This window comes from Octopus bimaculoides, chromosome 2 (genome assembly GCF_046866305.1).
Source record: "Octopus bimaculoides isolate indiv1 chromosome 2, ASM4686630v1, whole genome shotgun sequence".
NCBI classification, from domain to species: Eukaryota; Metazoa; Mollusca; class Cephalopoda; order Octopoda; family Octopodidae; genus Octopus; species Octopus bimaculoides.
Window position 1 is genome coordinate 188,800,070 of NC_142929.1, and position 18,437 is coordinate 188,818,506.

An 18,437-nucleotide genomic window follows, 5' to 3' on the forward strand; every position below is an offset into this window, starting at 1 on the left:
ATCTTAATATCGTGAGCTGAATGCCCTAACCACTAAGCCATGTGCAGAATCATTAACATGCCAGGCAAAATGCTTTGTTGCATTTCATCTGTTTTTATATTCAGTGTTCAAATTTCGTTGAGGTCACCTTTGCATGTTATCTTTCCAGGGTCGATAGAATAAGCACCAGTTGAACACTGGGTCATTATAATCGACTAGCCCCTCCCCACAAAATTTCAGGCTTTGTGCCTATAGTAGAAAGGATATTTCTTCTGTTCAAATCCCAATGAGATCAACTTAACCTTTCACCGCTTCAGAGTCATTAAAATAAGTACCAGTCTCATACTGGTGTCAATGGTATAGACAAACCACCTTCCCAATTCTTGGCCCTATTCTCTCTCATAAACCCGTTCTTGTACCATGAGAGCACACTTACACATCTTATCACCAACATCTTTATTGTCTGTCCATCAACTCTCACCTTTCATAAAACGTGGGGTAGCCATGTGTCTCTTATACAGCAAGACACCTGTGCCTGTCTCCTTTCAACATGTGGCACAAAGTCACCTCCTGCTCTTCTGTAATCCACTCAGTGACGGAGAATGGGGACTTTCTTCTTCGTCTTGTAAGTTACTTAGTGACTTCATTAAAAAAAAAAAGCACCTAGAACATTCTGTAAAGTGGTTGACATGAGGAAGGGAACCCAGTTTAGAAAGCATTCCAAAGCAAACCCTGGAGCTCAAAGCAGTCCTTCTAGTTCGTTGAATTCTGTCAAACTGTTCAGCCTGTGCCAGCAATGGGAGTCAGACATTAGCAGTGTTTCTCAACCTTTTTACCCTTGCATAACCCTTAAAATAAATTACATGTCTCCAGGAACTGCACAAAAAAATTTATGTACCATATCTTTCATATTATTTTCACCAAAGTTCACATGGCAAATATCATACATTTGCCAGTAGCGCCTGACTGGCCTCCATGCCGGTGGCACATAAAAGCACCCACTACACTTTAGGAGTGGTTGGTGTTAGGGAAGGGCATCCAGCTGTAGAAACTCTGCCAAATCAGATTGGAGCCTGGTGCAGCCATCTGGTTCACCAGTCCTCAGTCAAATCGTCCAACCCATGCTAGCATGGAAAGCGGATGTTAAATGATGATGACGATGATATATATAATATAATATATATATATATATATATATATATATATATGGTTATTATATTTTTTTTGATAACATAATAGGATAATGTCTGTATTGCAGTAACCAATAATATATTGTGCTTCTATAGTAATATTACGATCATGAAATTAGCATTAGCTTATCTCACTCTTCTCGCGGAACCCCGGTTGAGAAACGCTGCATTAGATGATGATGATGATGATGATGATGATGCTGATGATATTTATAATCTACTTAAAGGTGGCAGGTTGGCAGACTCATTAGAGCATTGGGTAAAATACCTTGCAGCATTTTTTTCAACTCTTTATGTTTAAGCCTAAATTTCAACAAGTAAATACTTGCGTATAATGAGTTCAAAACCAACAACAGTTGGCTGTTAGTCTCTTAACGAGTTTTCATTATTTTTGAAATTCAAACACAAAGGTCTTGTTAGAAATATGGTCAGAAAAGGTGTATAAAGGAAATAAGAAGTTGGTGAGGATATGTTACTAGAATGGACAAAGTGTGGTTGGTTATTAAAAAATAATTTATTTTAAAGTGTCATGTGTTGTTTGTTGTGGGTAGACATAGGAGTGGCAGTCATGGGAAGATTGTGATGATGTCAGAGCTTAAGAATCTAGGCCTCACAGATGTGATGACAAAGACCAACACAATGTCATATGATGCAGGGTAGAACCATCCGACTTATATTATCTTGGATAAACAAATGTTAACATTGATATATAGAAATAAATATGCATTTTGCCATACATACATACATACATACATACATATATATATATATATATATATATATATACACACACACACACACACACAATATATATATATATATATATATATAAATATACATACACGCAATAAAAGGTGTGCCTATACACATGCATGCACACACACATTGTAAAGTTTGTTTAACAGTGATTGAATAAATGTTAGAACTTTCCCAGTCAACATAAACTCTCCAATAAATTTGACTACTCTTAGTAATGCGTCACACCATCAATAAATGTTTAGTTGTTATTCTTGAACTTGCTTTAAAATAACCTCATTTTATATACATGTGTATGTGTGTGTGTGTACTTATCCATATATATATATATATATATATATATATATATATAAGGTTTGATCAATAAGTATCCGGACTGTTGCCATAGTAACAAAGCTAAAGCATACAGAGTGAAGTCACTTGGCAAAGATTGACCTTGAACTCTGCTATACATGTGCACTAAGTTTTAACATTACAGCTCACTTCTGCTGTTTACAGCAGTGCTTGGAAGGAAGGTGTGTAGTGTGTGATCGTTGCATTGGCCATAACAGAAAAAGTTGTCATGGTAATAGCTGTTGAGGCCTATGCAAAATTGCAGAAAGTGTATGGAGAGGGGTGTATGAGCCACACACAAGTGTACAAGTGCTTCGGACGTTACCAAGATGGCCAAAAAATGTCGATATTGACAAACGTTCTGGGAGACCCGCAACTCGCAGAACTGAGAAAAAAAAATTGCAGATGTGTGTGCAGCTGAGAGGGGAAATTGTTGAATCACCAGAGGATGTGCAGATTAGTTACGGTTCAGTTCAGTCCATTATCACTGAATATTTGGGTATGAGACACGTGTCTGTCAAGTTTGCACCAAAACTGTTTTCAGCTGACCAAAAAGACACTCGAGTTTCAGTTGCACAAGATTTCTTTGATTGTGTCGAGAACGATGAAAACTTTTTGAAAACTTTGCATAGGCCTCTGAGCAGGTATTGCCAAATTTGGGGAAAAAATTTGATGCAGATATTCTGCTCAACATTCTCTGTCATGGTCAATGCAGTGGTCACACATTACACACCTTCCTCCAAGCATTGCTGTAAACAGCAGAAGTAAGCTAGAGCATTGAAACTTAGAGCACATGCACAGCAGAGTTCAAGGTCTATCGGTGCCAAGCGGCTTCATTCTACGTATTTCAGCTTTGTTACTATGGCAACAATCCGGATACTTATTGATCAGACCACATATACAACAGCCTCATCATCATTTAACATCTATTTTCCATGCTAGCATAGGTTGGACAGTTTGAGAGAAGCTGGTAAGACTGGAAGTGGGGGCTGCACAAGGCTCCAATTGTTTGTTCTGGCATAATTTCTACAGCTGGATGCCCTTCCTAATGCCAACCACTTCACAGAGTGTACTGGGTGCTTTTTATGTGGGACCATCACTACATTCTGCAGTAGCGGACAGGTCTTCTTGAGAACAGCAAGGTTCCAGATATATATATATATATATCCATCCTCTACAAAAATCCTGCTCGCATCACGAAGACAAAACTATTTCACCTCAACTGACCCTGCTCTCTTTAGCATCACACCAAGATACATAAGAGAAGAAAAGGATCTCATAGCAGTCAAATGCATCCTGGACAAATATCTCCAATAAATTCCAGGTAAACCACCTACACCTGGATAAATCTTTGCAAACAATAACTCTTTACTCCAATGGGCCATGGTGCCTAAAGAATAACTGTAATGTGAAACATCATTAAATGTCTTTTCCAGGTGATGCTATTAACTTAGTTATGGTTGAGCGTGATCGTTGCCAGGGCTGCTGACTGGCTCCCATGCCCGTGGCACAGTGCTGCCGGACTGGCTCCTGTGCAGGTGGCACATAAAAAGCACCATTTGAGCATGGTTGATGCCAGTACTGCCCCTCGTGCCAGTGGCATGTAAAAGCACCCACTATACTCTCAGAGTGGTTGGCATTAGGAAGAGCATTCAGCTGTAGAAACTTTGCCAAATCAGATTGGTGCAGCCTTCTGGCTCGCCGGCCCTCAGTCAAACCATCCAACTCATGCCAGCATGGAAAGCAGACGTTAAACGATGATGATGATGATGGTCTGTACCAATTCTGGCTGAAACTTTTCTAAGTATTAGATAAATTACAGAACTCAATACACAAGTGCCAAGTCTTCTTTAATGCATTGTAACTGAACCATTCATAAGTGCACACTTGGCTTCCCAACCACATGGTTCGGAGTTCAGTCCCAGTGTGCAGTGCCTTAGGCAAGTGTCTTCTACTAGAGCCTCAGGCCAACCAAAGCCTTGAGAGTGGATTTATTAGATGGAAACTGAAAGAAGCCCATTATGTGTGCATGTGTATATCTTTGTGTCTGTGTCCTCCACTACCACTTGACAACCAGTGTTGGTGTGTTTACATCCCCATGACTTAACAGTTCAACTAAAGAGACCAGTAGGATAAGTATCAGTCTTAAGAAAAAGAGACTGATAGAAAAGTATCAGGCGTAAAAAATAAAGCCCTGGGGTCAATTCATTCAACTAAATTTCTTCAAGGCAGTGCCCCAGTATGGGCACAGTGTAATGTCAGAAACAAGTATGATGTGCTCTGAGTTACACGTTTCTGATCATTTAGCTGGTAATCTGAGCCTGTTTTTCCCTTGAAATATCTGTTGTTTAAATATATTTTGAAATATTATATGAAAGTTATGATGAAATTGCTTATCTTTATGTTATTTTTACAAAAACCTTGCCAGCAACACATGGTGAGTTTCAAGCTCACTATTTTCATTTCATTTCTGGCTCTGGTGGGAATATTTCAAACATCAAACTTCATGCAAGCAAGGCCACTCGGATAACTTTCCTTATGAAATTGCATTGTTGAGCTTATGATCATGCTGGTGTCACGCAAAAGCCACCAGTGCGAATACCATGCAAAATGCACCACTGCTGGTGTAACATATAAAGTACCCATGCTGGTGCCATGAAAAAGGAGCCCATGCAGGTAACACAAATAAAGTACCTGTGTTGGTACCACGTACAAAGTACTATGCTCATCATCATCATCATCATCGTTTAACGTCTGCTTTCCATGCTAGCATGGGTTGGACGATTTGACTGAAGACTGGTGAGCCAGAAGGCTACACCAGGTTCCAATCTGATTTGCCAGAGTTTCTATAGCTGGATGCCCTTCTTAACACCAACCACTCCAAGAGTGTAGTGGGTGCTTTTACGTGCCACTGGCACGCTCGAAATGGTGTATTTTACGTGGCACCTGCACAAGAGCCAGTCCAGTGGTACTGACAACGAACTCGCTCGAATGTTTTTTCACGTGCCACTGGCACAAGTGCCAGGAAGGCGACATTGGTAACGATCATACTCAAATGGTGCTATTTACATGCCACCGTCACGGAAGCCAGACAGCTGGTGCTCTGGCAACGATCACGCTCGGACGGTGCTCTGCGATATATAGAGCACTCATGTTGGATCGTGCACAAAGCACCTGTGTTGGTTCCATGTATAAACATCTATGCTACTGCTATATATAAAGCACTGGCGCTGGTGCCATGTAAAAAGCACCCAGTGGTTGGTGTTAGGAAGGGCATCCAGCTGTAGAAGCTATGCCAGAACAGACGACTGGAGCTTGGTGCAAATGTCTGACCTTACCAGTTCCTGCCAAACCATCCAACCCATACCAGCATGGAAAATGAACCTTAAATGATGATGATGATTAATCCAGGACAAAGTGTGTGTGTGTGTGTGTGTGTGTGTGTGTGTGTGTGTGTGTGTGTTATTTCTTTACTACCCACAAGGGGCTACACACAGAGGGGACAAACAAGGACAGACAAACGGATTAAGTTGATTATATCGACCCTGAAAGGATGAAAGGCAAAGTCGACCTCGGCGAAATTTGAACTCAGAACATAGTGGCAGACGAAATACCGCTAAGCATTTCACCCGGCATGCTAGCATTTCTGCCAGCTCGTCGCCGTGTGTGCGCATGTAATTGTGCATGCTTTACATCCTCTTTTCCATGCTTGCATGGGGCAAACAGAATTTGTTGAAGCACATTTTTCTACAGCCAGGTTCACTTCTTGTCACCAACTTTCACCCATTCCCAAAGGCACGTGTTTTCACAGAATATTGGAAATGAAGGACACTGTGTACAGGCATGGCCGTGTGGTTAAGAAGTTTGCTTTCCAACCACATGGTTTTGGGTTCAATCCAGTGATGGAGAATCTTGGGCATCCTGTGATTGTTGTAAATGAGCATCACCGTTTTACAAGCAGTTTCATTCGTTTCCAATATTCAACAAAAACATATCTGGTCATGAGGAAATGTTACCTTGTTTGGAAACCGGTGAGGCTTGACAAAGGGAAGGGCATCCTGACGGAAAATCTGCCTCAACAAATTCCTTCTGATCCATGCATGCCAAAGTGGATGTTAAAACAATGATGATGATGATCATAACAGAATTGATATCCTAAAACCAAAGTGCCACATAAGAAGCATTGGTGTCGGTGCCACATAAAAAGCACCCAGTACACTCTGTAAAGTGGATGGCATTAGGAAGGGCAGCATCCAGCCAGAGAAACCATGCTAAAACAGACTATAGAACCTGGTGTGGACCCCTAGCCTTGACAATTCTTGTCAAACCATCCAACCCATGCCAGCATCGAAAATGGACATTAAATGATGATGATGATGATAATGATGATGTTTTCATTTTTTATTAAAATGTGAATCCCTACCAATTTTCTACAGAATTTAGGGCCAGCAACGAAAGTTACATTTTATATATGAATATGCTTGGGCATAGGAGTGGCTGTGTGGTAAGTAGCTGGCTTCCCAACCACATGGTTCCGGGTTCAGTCCCACTGCGTGGCACCTTGGGCAAGTGTCTTCTACTATAGCCTCGGGCCAACCAAAGCCTTGCGAGTGGATTTGGTAGATGGAAACTGAAAGAAGCCTGTCGTATATATGTGCCTGTGTGTGTGTGTGTGTGTGTGTGTGTGTGTGTGTGTGTGTGTGTGTGTGTGTGTGTGTGTGTGTATGTGTATATGTTTGTCCCTCCTAACATCGCTTGACAACCGATGCTGGTGTGTTTACATTCCCGTAACTTAGTGGTTTGGCAAAAGTGACCGATAGAATAAGTACTAGGCTTACAAAGTATAAGTCCTGGGGTCGATTTGCTCGACTAAAGGCGGTGCTCCAGCATGGCCACAGTCAAATGACTGAAACAAGTAAAAGAGTAAAGAGTATGCTGATGCAAAAACTCCTGAAATATGCAAGAACACCCATTACTCATTTTTCTATCTTTGCTTGCATTGTGTACGTAGACATGTTTGTATACAAAACGTCATAACTTTCAGTGCTGGGTCTAAGTTCTATAGAAAAATCTATAGAGATAAAACTTTAAATGAAAGCAACACACTCATCATCAACGTCGTCGTTTAACGTCCGTTTTCCATGCTGGCATAGGTTGGACAGTTTGACCAAGGACTGGCAAGCCAGGAGACTGCACCAGGCTCCAATCTGATATGGCAAGGTTTCTACAGCTGGATGCCCTTCCTAACACCAACCACTCTGAGAGTGTAGCGGGTGCTTTTTACGGGCCACCAGCTAAGGAGCCAGTCAGACAGCACTGGCATCAGCCACACTCGAATGGTGCTTTTTACATTCCACTGGCACGGGTGCTAGTCTGGTGGCACTGGCATCGACCACACTCAAATGGTGCATTTTACATGCCACTAGCATGGGTGCCAGTCCGGTGGCACTGGCATCGGCCACACTCAAATGGTGCTTTTTACATGCCACTAGCACGGGTGCCAGTCAGGAAGCACTCGAATTGGTCATGCTCAAATGGTGCTTTTCACATGCCACCGGCATGGGAAAAGGCACCATTCAAGCGTGGCCGATACCAGTGTTGCTTGACTGGCACCCATCGCAAAAAGGTAAGACACATTATTGACTTTTAAACCTTTTGATATATTTAGTAGCATGTTATTGGTTGCAAAGCAAAATCCGGTGTTCCTACCAGCAATTAATTTTCCTGTTATGTTTGGTGTAAAAAGAATTCTATGAAACCAAGCACCAAATATGCAAAGTAAGTCACTTATAAAAGTAACCAATTCAAAGCTGTGTGGTACCATAGCAAAATAGGAAAGTTCAACAGAAACTCAGAAAGGGTAAATGTTTGTTACCAAAGCAATTTTAGCCAATAACATGGTGTATTCCTTATTTATTCATATATTCATCATAAGCACAGTCGTGGCTGTATGGTGTGACACTTGCTTCCCAGTTACGTTGTTCTAGGTTCAGTCCCACTGCATTGTAACTAGGGCAGTTGTCTTCTTTTCTACTTTAGGCACAAGGTCTGAAATTTTGGGGGAGGGGGGGCAATCGCTTAAACTGATCCCAGTATGTAACTGGTACTTAATTTATTGACCCCCCCCCCACTGAAAGGAGGAAAGGCAAAGTCGACTTGGTGGAATTTGAACTCAGAATGTAAAAACAGATAAAATACTGCTAGGCATTTTGCCTGGCGTGCTAACGTTTCTTATTTCTTTACTGCCCACAAGGGGCTACACACACAGGGGACAAACAAGGCCAGTTCCCCATCCATAAAGGGCTTAGCGTTATGGTGTATCATCAGATCCCAAAACCTGAAGAGATTTTGGGCCAACAGGTCTTGGGATCTGACAATACGCCATAAAGCTAAACCCTTTATGGACAAGAAATGTAAGGTAATTCCATAAACTAACTTTCCCCATTTTTAATAGGCGTAGGAGTAGCTGTGTGGTAAGTAGCTTGCTTACAAACCACATGGTTCCGGGTTCAGTCCCATTGCATGGCACCTTGGGCAAGTATCTTCTACTATAGCCCCTGGCTGACCAAAGCCTTGTGAGTAGATTTGGTAGACGGAAACTGAAAGAAGCCCGTCGTATACATATATATATATATATATATATATGTGTGTGTGTGTGTGTATATGTGTGTGTGTGTGTGTGTGTATGTATGTATGTTTGTGTGTCTGTGTTTGTCCCCCAACATCACTTGACAATCGATGCTGGTGTGTTTACGACCCCGTAACTTAGCGGTTCGGCAAAAGAAACCAATAGAATAAGTACTAGGCTTACAGAGAATAAGTCCTGGGGTCGATTTGCTCGACTAAAGGCGGTGCTCCAGCAAGGCTACAGTCAAATGACTGAAACAAGAGTAAAGAGTATATATATATATATATATATATATATATACACACACACACGTATATATTTATACACATAGACATAATGGGCTTCCACACAGTTTCTGTCTATCAAATTCACTCACAATGCATTAGTCAGCCAGGAGCTATAGCAGAAGACACTTGTCCAAGGTGTTGTACAATGAGACTGAACCCCAAATCACATGGTTCTAAAGCAAGCTTCTTAACCACATGGACTGGCCTGTCCCTCATGATAATCTTTCGAAACTGCTTTCTAAAATCTCACAGCAATCCTAATCAAGAGATGTATAAACTTGGCCAATGCTGGCTGTGGACCCTGTTTTCATCTTGATGTAAAAGGACCTGACAGCCAACAGGTCCCTGTGCATTGTGTGCTGCATATGTAGGGAGGTGGTTTTCTTGCAATTGCTCCCATCAATTGCCTTACTGCTATTGATCTCCATGGCTCTCTCGCATTACAGTGAGAATGCTACAGAATATATTCTCCCAAAAAGCACCCATGATGGCACCATGTAAGAAGTACTTCCGCTGGCGCCAACTAAATAGCACCCAGTACGCTCTGTAAAATGGTTGCTGTTAGGAAGGGTATCCAGCCATAGAAACCATGCCAAAACATACAACTGGAGTCTAATGCAGTTCTCCGGCTTGAGAACTGCTGTCAAACTGTCCAACCCATGCCAGCATGGAAAACAGACGTTGAATGATGATGATGAATCTGTGTTTCATCATCATCATCATCATTTAGTGTCCGTTGTCCATGCTGGCATGGGTTGGACCGTTTGACCAGGGCTGGCCAGCTGGAAGGCTGATTTGGCATGGCTTCTATGGCTGGATGCCCTTCCTAACATCCAAGTGCTTTTATGTGCCACCGGCACAGGTGCCATTTGCATGACACCATTATCTGCCACGGCTACGACTTTACCTGGTTTGATGGGTCTTCTCAAGCACAACTTAATACCAAAGGTCTCAGTCATTTATCATTGCCACCGTGAGGACCAACATTCAGGAGTTTTTCACATGCAATTGGCAATTTTGCCTCTGTGAGGCCCAATACTCAAAGGGTGTTTTTTACATGCCACTGGCACAGGTGCCAGTTACATGACACTAGCATCAGCCACGACCACAATTTCACTTGGCTTAATGGATCTTCTCAAGTACAGCATATCGCTAGTCATCGCTGTGAGGCCGAAAGTTCGAACATCATAAAATAAAGGATTTTATTATTTATTCAGCAAAACATGTCTGGTTTATTTCCTAGATAAACACACACACACACACACACACACACACACATATGCTAATCTGTAAGCAAGAAGTGTGCATACATATCTGCTTTTTACTCGTTTCAGTCGCACAACTGCTGCCATGTAGGGGCTTTGCCTTGCAGAATGTTTGTTTTAACATTAATAACTCTCAAAGACAGTAGTCCATGCACCCTAATTTAATATTTGTACTATCAATCTCTTTTGCTGAACTTCTAAGTTACAGGGACATAAACAAACCATCACCAGTTTTCAAGTGGTAGTAGGTGACAAACACTACAAACACAAAGATACAGACATACATGCACAATGGGCTTCCTCGCTGTATCCAACTACAAAATTCACAAGGTATTGGTTGGCCCAGGGCTATAATAGAAGATACTTTTGCAAGATGCCATGCAGTGGGACTGAACCGAGAACCATGTAGTTACAAAGCAGACTTCTTAACCACACAGCTAAGCGATACATATGTGAACACACATATTTGCTTTACTTCTTTTTTATTAATTTCAGGCCAAGAGCTGTGGTCATGCTGGGACACCACCATTAGCTTTGCTACACCTTCACTACTTGAAACCTCCTCTCCATATGTGGCATTTGGTGAATGAGGGGGTTTGATGCAGCTGCCCTCATCTGTGTTTCCTCCTGCTGCAAGGTGGGTTCATCCAGAACTCTTGAAAGGAGATCAAGTTCTGTTTTGAAGACACCTACATCCACCTCATGTAGGTCTCTCAGGTTTGGGGGGAAGGATATTGGAGAGCATACATTTATGTATGTGTACATGCATAAATGTAAGGTAAAAAGATCTCAGTCAGTTTTGTCAGTGAACATTCAGGTGCTCCCTTTCAGGTGGTCCCTTTCAAGTGCTTCCTTTCAGGTGCAACCTTTCAGGTGCTCCTTTCTCACTGAATTAGAGAGCATGTGGTCGAGTATTCATTACCCTCATTTAACATCCATGTTTCATATTTGCATGACTTGGACAATTTAACGAGGACCTGATGAGCTGAAGGACTGCTTCTTGCCCCAATGTCAGTTCTGACATGGTTTCTACTTGATGTTGCCCTTACTCACGCAATCAGCATAACACAGTATCTGACAAGGATGGGTTGTCTTAAAACAAGAGAGAGAGAGAGAGAGAGAGAGAGACAAATTTTCACAAAGAGCTACAGGTCAGTTTCTGTCAACCTGCTTTTTTATTCATAAGGTTTGGTTCTTATGTAAGTCTATAGTGAAAGACAAACGCCAAAAGCGCCGTGCAGTGGAATCAAATCCTACATTGCAAAGTGAACTTCTTGCACCATACATCTGTACGTATACATACAGATGTATGCACACATGTAAATATACACACATTTACAGACACAGCAACATCTCCAACAGAAAAAAAAAGACTCATCATCTATCGTTCAAGTTAATAAAACCGAAAATTGAAAAAACTCATTAGGGGAACTAATGGAACTATATAAGAAATATAGAATAAAAACAAATAGGTTCTTATATCTCTCAAGAATCGTAGGAAATCTTGCCTAATACAACACCCACTAGTCGTTGAGAAGATTTTAATGGAAATTGAAACAAATAACACAGACCATGGGACGGAATAAACCAAATTTAAAATAAAACTAGATTGAAGGAGAGACTAGATTATAATATGTCTTGTAGGTTATCACCATGAAATACAAGAGTAAGAATCCCAAAGCATGTATTTTCTTCTACAAAAAAGACAAAAAAATCATCAGCTGACAACAAATGTAGGTTATGCCAAACCGAAACTGTTTAGATCAATGCCAAATTCAAAGAGAATGTCCCCTCGAGATATTACCTTCGGATGAAGTATATGATATGATAGGGCAATCTAAGATAATATTAGAAATAAAAAGATAACCAACAAGAACGAACACATTGAGATCGATGGATCGATTAAAAGATTAATGGTAGAATTTAAAATAAACAGCCACCATATTAAAATGAAACCAAACGGGGCCACAAAAAACATGGTCTGTTGTGGAAGCTAGTTCCCCACTTCACATTAAAGGGAAGAATACAGGAGAAAGAAGACATCAATGGACATCTATGAAAAGGAATTTGTGAATCCTGTAGCTATAATACACTTGATACCCATTATTATTGGAGTAACAGGATGTGTACCAACCCGCCCGGATCAAAGAATGGCCGAACAAAAGATTCCTATGAAATGAAGCTAGCTTACATAATTCGTACATTAACAGATGATCATCATCAGATCTGGGACAATAAAAATCTGCAAGATACAAAGAGTGGATGCTTGCACAAAGATGAAGATAGCACTGACAGTTTTATAGATAGAAATAGTTCATATTAATAAGATGGAGTTGATCAGTCAAAATAGACAAAAAACTTCAACAAGAAAAAGAAAATGTGTACATACACGAACATATACACACATACATTATACACACATAGTACATGCATACACACACACGTACATGTATACACATATATATATCAAACACGCACATGTGTGCACTTGTATGTAATAAACACACGTTCTTTTTCAGATAATGCAATATATTTTGCTTTGGATCAAGGTAAATTCTTTAAACGAATGGGGAAATTGTATTAATCTAACCCAGTATATAAATAACCCCAGTTATTGACCGAGGATAAAAAGGCAAACGAGGAATTGAAATGTGGGGCATTAAAAAAATACACCACTTTCGAAGGTCACCATGAAAATAACAATTAACATGGAATATCATAGCTTAAAAATAGATGAAAGAACATGAATTTGAAAGTATTTACATGTGATTACTAAAAATTAAAATAAAAACAATTATAATTACAGTGGACACCTCTCATTTGCATTCTATTTTTTATAATCAGTCATAAAAAAGAAAGTGATTTATGCAATGAGGTTTAATTGCTTTTGAATGAAATTTAAATGCAATTAATAGTTTGGAATGTTTACATAAATGAATGCAAGACGTGACAGTTGCCAAATAATAAACAGAATCAACAACTTAATTAAAAAGAAGAAAACAAAAAATCATTAAAACTGCTGGAGTAAACAAGATTAGTTTAAAAAGAATCAACAGTAATTTAGTTAGAGAAATTAAAGATAGAACATCGAGAAGTAACCCTAAGTTTGATTTCAAATTAAAGAGAAAATTCCCCTCTAAAACGTTGACTTTCGAACGTATTTATTGTCAAAATGTTTAGGGGTGAAGTCAGAAGGTAGAATTTTTGGTGCCGAGGTGAAATATTATGGAAGTTTTAGTAGAAGCACGGTGCCTTCTGACTTATCAGAGAGAGAAGACGAGAAGGGGTAGAAAAAATATAACTTAGGAAGAAAGCTGAAGAAATGGGTTGGTTTATTTATTAAATAAATGGGTAGTTTATTTTATTACATTTCAAACAAACCAATATAATAAAAACGGTTCGGTTAAAGAATCTGTCAAGATGAATCGACCGAATTCTACAAAGTTTTCGTATGGCGAAAAATAATAATTGAAGGAGGCTTTACGATGGGGGGAAACAAATAAAGTAGAGGTGGGCACTGTTGATGAATTGTTGAAATAAAATAACATCACGTAGACCAAGGTAGAATTGGAGAGAAGAGAATTTTTTTCTAATATCATCTAAATCCCATTGCTGCTGCCACATTCGAAGTTCCATTATTTAAAAAGGAAATGTTGAGAATTGCTAACACACACCGAACCATTCACACACTCTTACATCTATTTATTTTCACTGAGTGTATATGCGTGTGTATATTCTATCGTATCATATATACATGTGTGTATACATACATACATACATGTGCCTTGTGTATATATAAATAGATATAAATACACGTGTATATATTCGTTCGTATTATATATTGTATGTGTGTGTGTATATATATATATATATATATATATATATATATATATATATATATATACACACACACACTACATAACTGTATCGGGTTATCGTTTGGAGTATAGCTAGTATTCCCAGACCTACAGTATATATATGTGTGTGTGTGTGTGTGTGTGTGTGTGTATAAACACGCTACACAAATATAATGTAATGCATACACGCCATAAACATACATGCCAATGTGCATGTAAATTTCAAAAGTATATATTAATAGAGGGAGATGGAATAAGTGCAATAATATTCAGCTGAGTGCTTGTCAAATAAAATTAAATCTGATAACGGACAAAAATAATAATTCATAATAATGAGAAGGAAAAAAAATTGAGAAACAACGATTAAAAACTAACAATAATCCCCAGGTTAAGAATGTATCTAATCCGTTTCTTAAAACTCACCAGAAGAATTTGGTTAATCCTTTTTTTTCTTTCGTTTTCTTCTCTTGATCTTTTTTGTTTTGGTTGTCATCCAGTAAGGAGAATAGGTACATCCATTTGAAATTAATAAAAGATGTGTTGAGAGGTTGAGAGAGAGATAAATGGAGCTTGGATGATGTCGAAAGTATTATTCTATTGAATATAGGAGGATGAATAATGTTTTAACTCCAGGGTTCAACATAGAAATCGGTGGTGGCCAGCCAATCCATTTCTGTGGAATTAACACCAACGACGTTTGGGAAATGGAATCCTCTGCCTCTCTATACAACAAAACAATCAATGTATATATGTGTGTGTGTGTGTGTATATACGTATAGATGTGTTTATATATTCGAATGTATGTGAATGTGTGCAGCCCGTTTTAGTGTTCGACCTTGACACACACGGCGTAGTCGCATGGGCCACTCAACGTTGTTACTGCTGCTGCTACTACTACCATTACCACCACCACTATTACTACTACTACTGACGCTACTGCGTCGTTATACAGCCCCAAGTTTTCCTTTATCGAGCAGACCGATTGCCAAAGACGTTCCAGCTATGACCATCCCGCATTTTTTGTTATCCCACTCCCCTAACCGGGTCACATTATCTAATGTCTTTTAAAAAAACAGCAGAAAGGTAGGGCATGATGAGGGAATTTAGCTGCTATTTCTAGCAAGGAGCTTCCATACCATCACTGTTTAATAATGCTACAACTAATAGTTGTGTTGGTGGTATTTAGCTCCATAGCAGACGTGACTAAGCAGTCACATGATCAAAAGAGTTCCAGCCGCGACTATCCCGTCTTTATTTATTTATACATTTTTTGAAAGACGGTTAGGGTGTGTGCGATTTGATGTGGAGGTTTTGGCTGCTATTTTAACAAGTCTAATAATCGCGTAGGCGACCCCGGTAGCGGCGGCATTCTTCCACAACACATGTCAAACTATAAAGACGAATTTCTTTTTGAAAAAAACGTGTTGTGTACAAAGAGATCCAGGAATCGAGGAGACGAGTTAACAATTGTCAGTTGGCGGCGGCGACATTAAAGACTTTCTCTTATAAAGCTTCTTTAAATGACATAGAAATGAAGTGACATTATTCAAGAATAAAAAAAAAAGAAACTATATCGAGGCCATGGCTTGGCAAAAACTTAATTCCACGATGCTTCTTGCCATTAAATAAACACACTAATTACATACAATAAACGGTTCATTATGTATTCCTTTCATCTTTTACCGACCAAAGATTCTGTTTGATACGTGACAATTGTCCTCTTCCTCATGGCAAAATAATTTCACTTTACGACCCACATACATAAATTTATGTGCAGAGAAAGAGAGAGAGAGAGAGACAGACAGACAGATTGGAGGGATTAGATGGATGGATGAAGAGAGAGAGAGAGAGATTTGGTACAACAGACAGGATAAATAGAACTGATTGAGTACAAACATCATTTTCCTGAGAAAGTGACTCGAGGGTCATGAATTTCGTTCATGGCACCTAATCAAAGTATAATAGGCATAAACGAAAATCTCGGTCCTTGAGTCATTACAACTTCGGGCGATTAATAATGTTTTCTATAATGGGTGCAAGACCTGATATTTTGCAGGAGGGACCAAGTCAAATACGTCAACCCCAGAGTTTAACCAGTAGTTCATCTTATCAACCCTAATAACAGTGATAGGCAAACTTGTGCTTGGGCAAAGACCACAAAGCACCAGAAAAAATGTCACTCTTTGCATGTGTGTGGGAGTATCTTCTCTCTCCCCTCTGTACTACTTATACCCCCACTATTCAATGTGGGTAGGCCCCACTCTCTCTCTCACTGTCTCCCTATCTCTCTCACACCTTCCTTCTTTGTCCTACAGAGTAAGACAACTATCTCTGTCCCTTTATCATACAGCCACTTTCCTCAGTTCCACTCTCTCTCTCTCAACTAAGAGATCTTTATTCTGCAAAGTTACTTGGCGACCCCACTGGTGTTGGTGTCATGTAAAAAGCACCCAGTACACTCTGTAAAGTGGTTGACATTAGAAAGGGTATCCAACCAGAGAAACCATGCCAAGACAGACAATTGGGGTCTGGGGCTTGCCAACACCTATCAAACCCATGCCAGCATGGAAAACAGATATTAAATGATGATGATGATTATTTATATATATATATATATATATATATATATATATATATATATATATACCGGAGTAAACACATGAAATGTGCAACAAGGTGGAAAAAAGAGTACTCAAATACCAGAGGTAGAGTAATATGCTTTATTTAAAAGCAGCAGAAATATAACAAAAAAACCGTTACTCTGAGTTTCACGTTCCCGTTCATCGGACAGAACGGGAAGGTGAAACTCAGAGTAACGTTTTTTTTGTTATATTTCTGCTGCTTTTAAATAAAGTATATATATATATATACATATACATACATATAGCCGTGCTGGTGGCATGTAAAAAAAGCACCCACTACACTCTTGGAGTTGTTGATGTTAGGAAGGGCTTCCAGCTGTAGAAACTCTGCCAAATCAGATTGGAGCCTGGTGCAGCCTCCTGGCTTCCCAGACCCCAGTTGAACTGTCCAACCCATGCCAGCATGGAAAACGGATGTTAAACGATGATGATGATGATGTATATTGATGCAAACAGGAAAAACAAAACTCAAAATATGAGTATATATATATATAGTGAGAGGGGAACCAAGAATCCAAGCATTTACCTCTGACAGCACTTCTCCAGGAGATGTCTCCTGGAGGAGTCATACAACAAACACTGACTCATACCAGGCACTACCAAAAGTAACATTGAAGATACAACATAGAAGGATGAGGCTAGCTGGACACTGCATGAGACACACCGATGAAATTGCTAACAAGCTGGTGCTTTGGCAACCAACGGAAGGAAGAACCAGGAGAGGAGGGTGGAAGACGACTTATATCGACAACTTGTTGGAGGATACTGGTATGGAAGGGGTATGGGAGCTAAGGACCATTATGGAAGATTGAGATGAATGGGGAAAACTTGTGGAAACAGTCTTGGGGCACCCTGAGGAAGGACCTAGAGGGATAGACAGCACTCCTGCAAACACCAACTATCAGGGTGTGTAGGAAGGAGAATTTCTTGAGAAGAAACATTAATTTCTCACAGACAGAAAATCTACAACTTCGGTTGTGGAGCATAAATAACAAATGGAATTGGTAGCATTACATTTATTCCATGGTTTACAACAGTTTCAATAACATGAGGGTAACAAATCAAATAACATGCATGAAGACAAGGATGAGAACAATGGTTCTGTTATAACTTTTGTATAATAATGCATTACATAATGTTTGTATAATAATGTTTGACCCTCAACCATTTAGTCATAACCCTAAAAAGTCAGACATGTCTCAAGGGTCACAGATAACAAGTGGACTTGTCCAGTTGCTGAGTGGTATCCATCCAACAGATCAGAAAATGTCTTGGGAAGCCTCCACGATGACTGGAAGACAATTTAGTTAACCCTTTGGTGGTCATATTACTCTGTCAAATGTCATAATTTTGCTTTCACATTGCTTTGAATTAATCACACATTATCTTATACTCTTTTACTTGTTTCAGTCATTTGACTGTGGCCATGCTGGAGCACTGCCTTTAGTCGAGCAAATCGACCCCAGGACTTATTCTTTGTAAGCCTAGTACTTATACTAT

General features: G+C 39.7%; 1 protein-coding gene across 2 annotated transcripts in view; it reads right to left on the reverse strand.

Annotated features, from left to right (window-relative positions):
- Nucleotides 1-16,553, reverse strand: part of LOC106883263 (uncharacterized) — a 54,075-nt gene extending 37,522 nt beyond the window's left edge. For both annotated transcript variants that reach the window (XM_052965790.2, XM_052965788.2), the window contains exon 1: nt 14,719-16,553. The gene's annotated coding sequence lies outside the window, so the exon portion shown is untranslated. The remainder of the gene's footprint in view (nt 1-14,718) is intronic.
- Nucleotides 16,554-18,437: the final 1,884 nt, after the last annotated feature.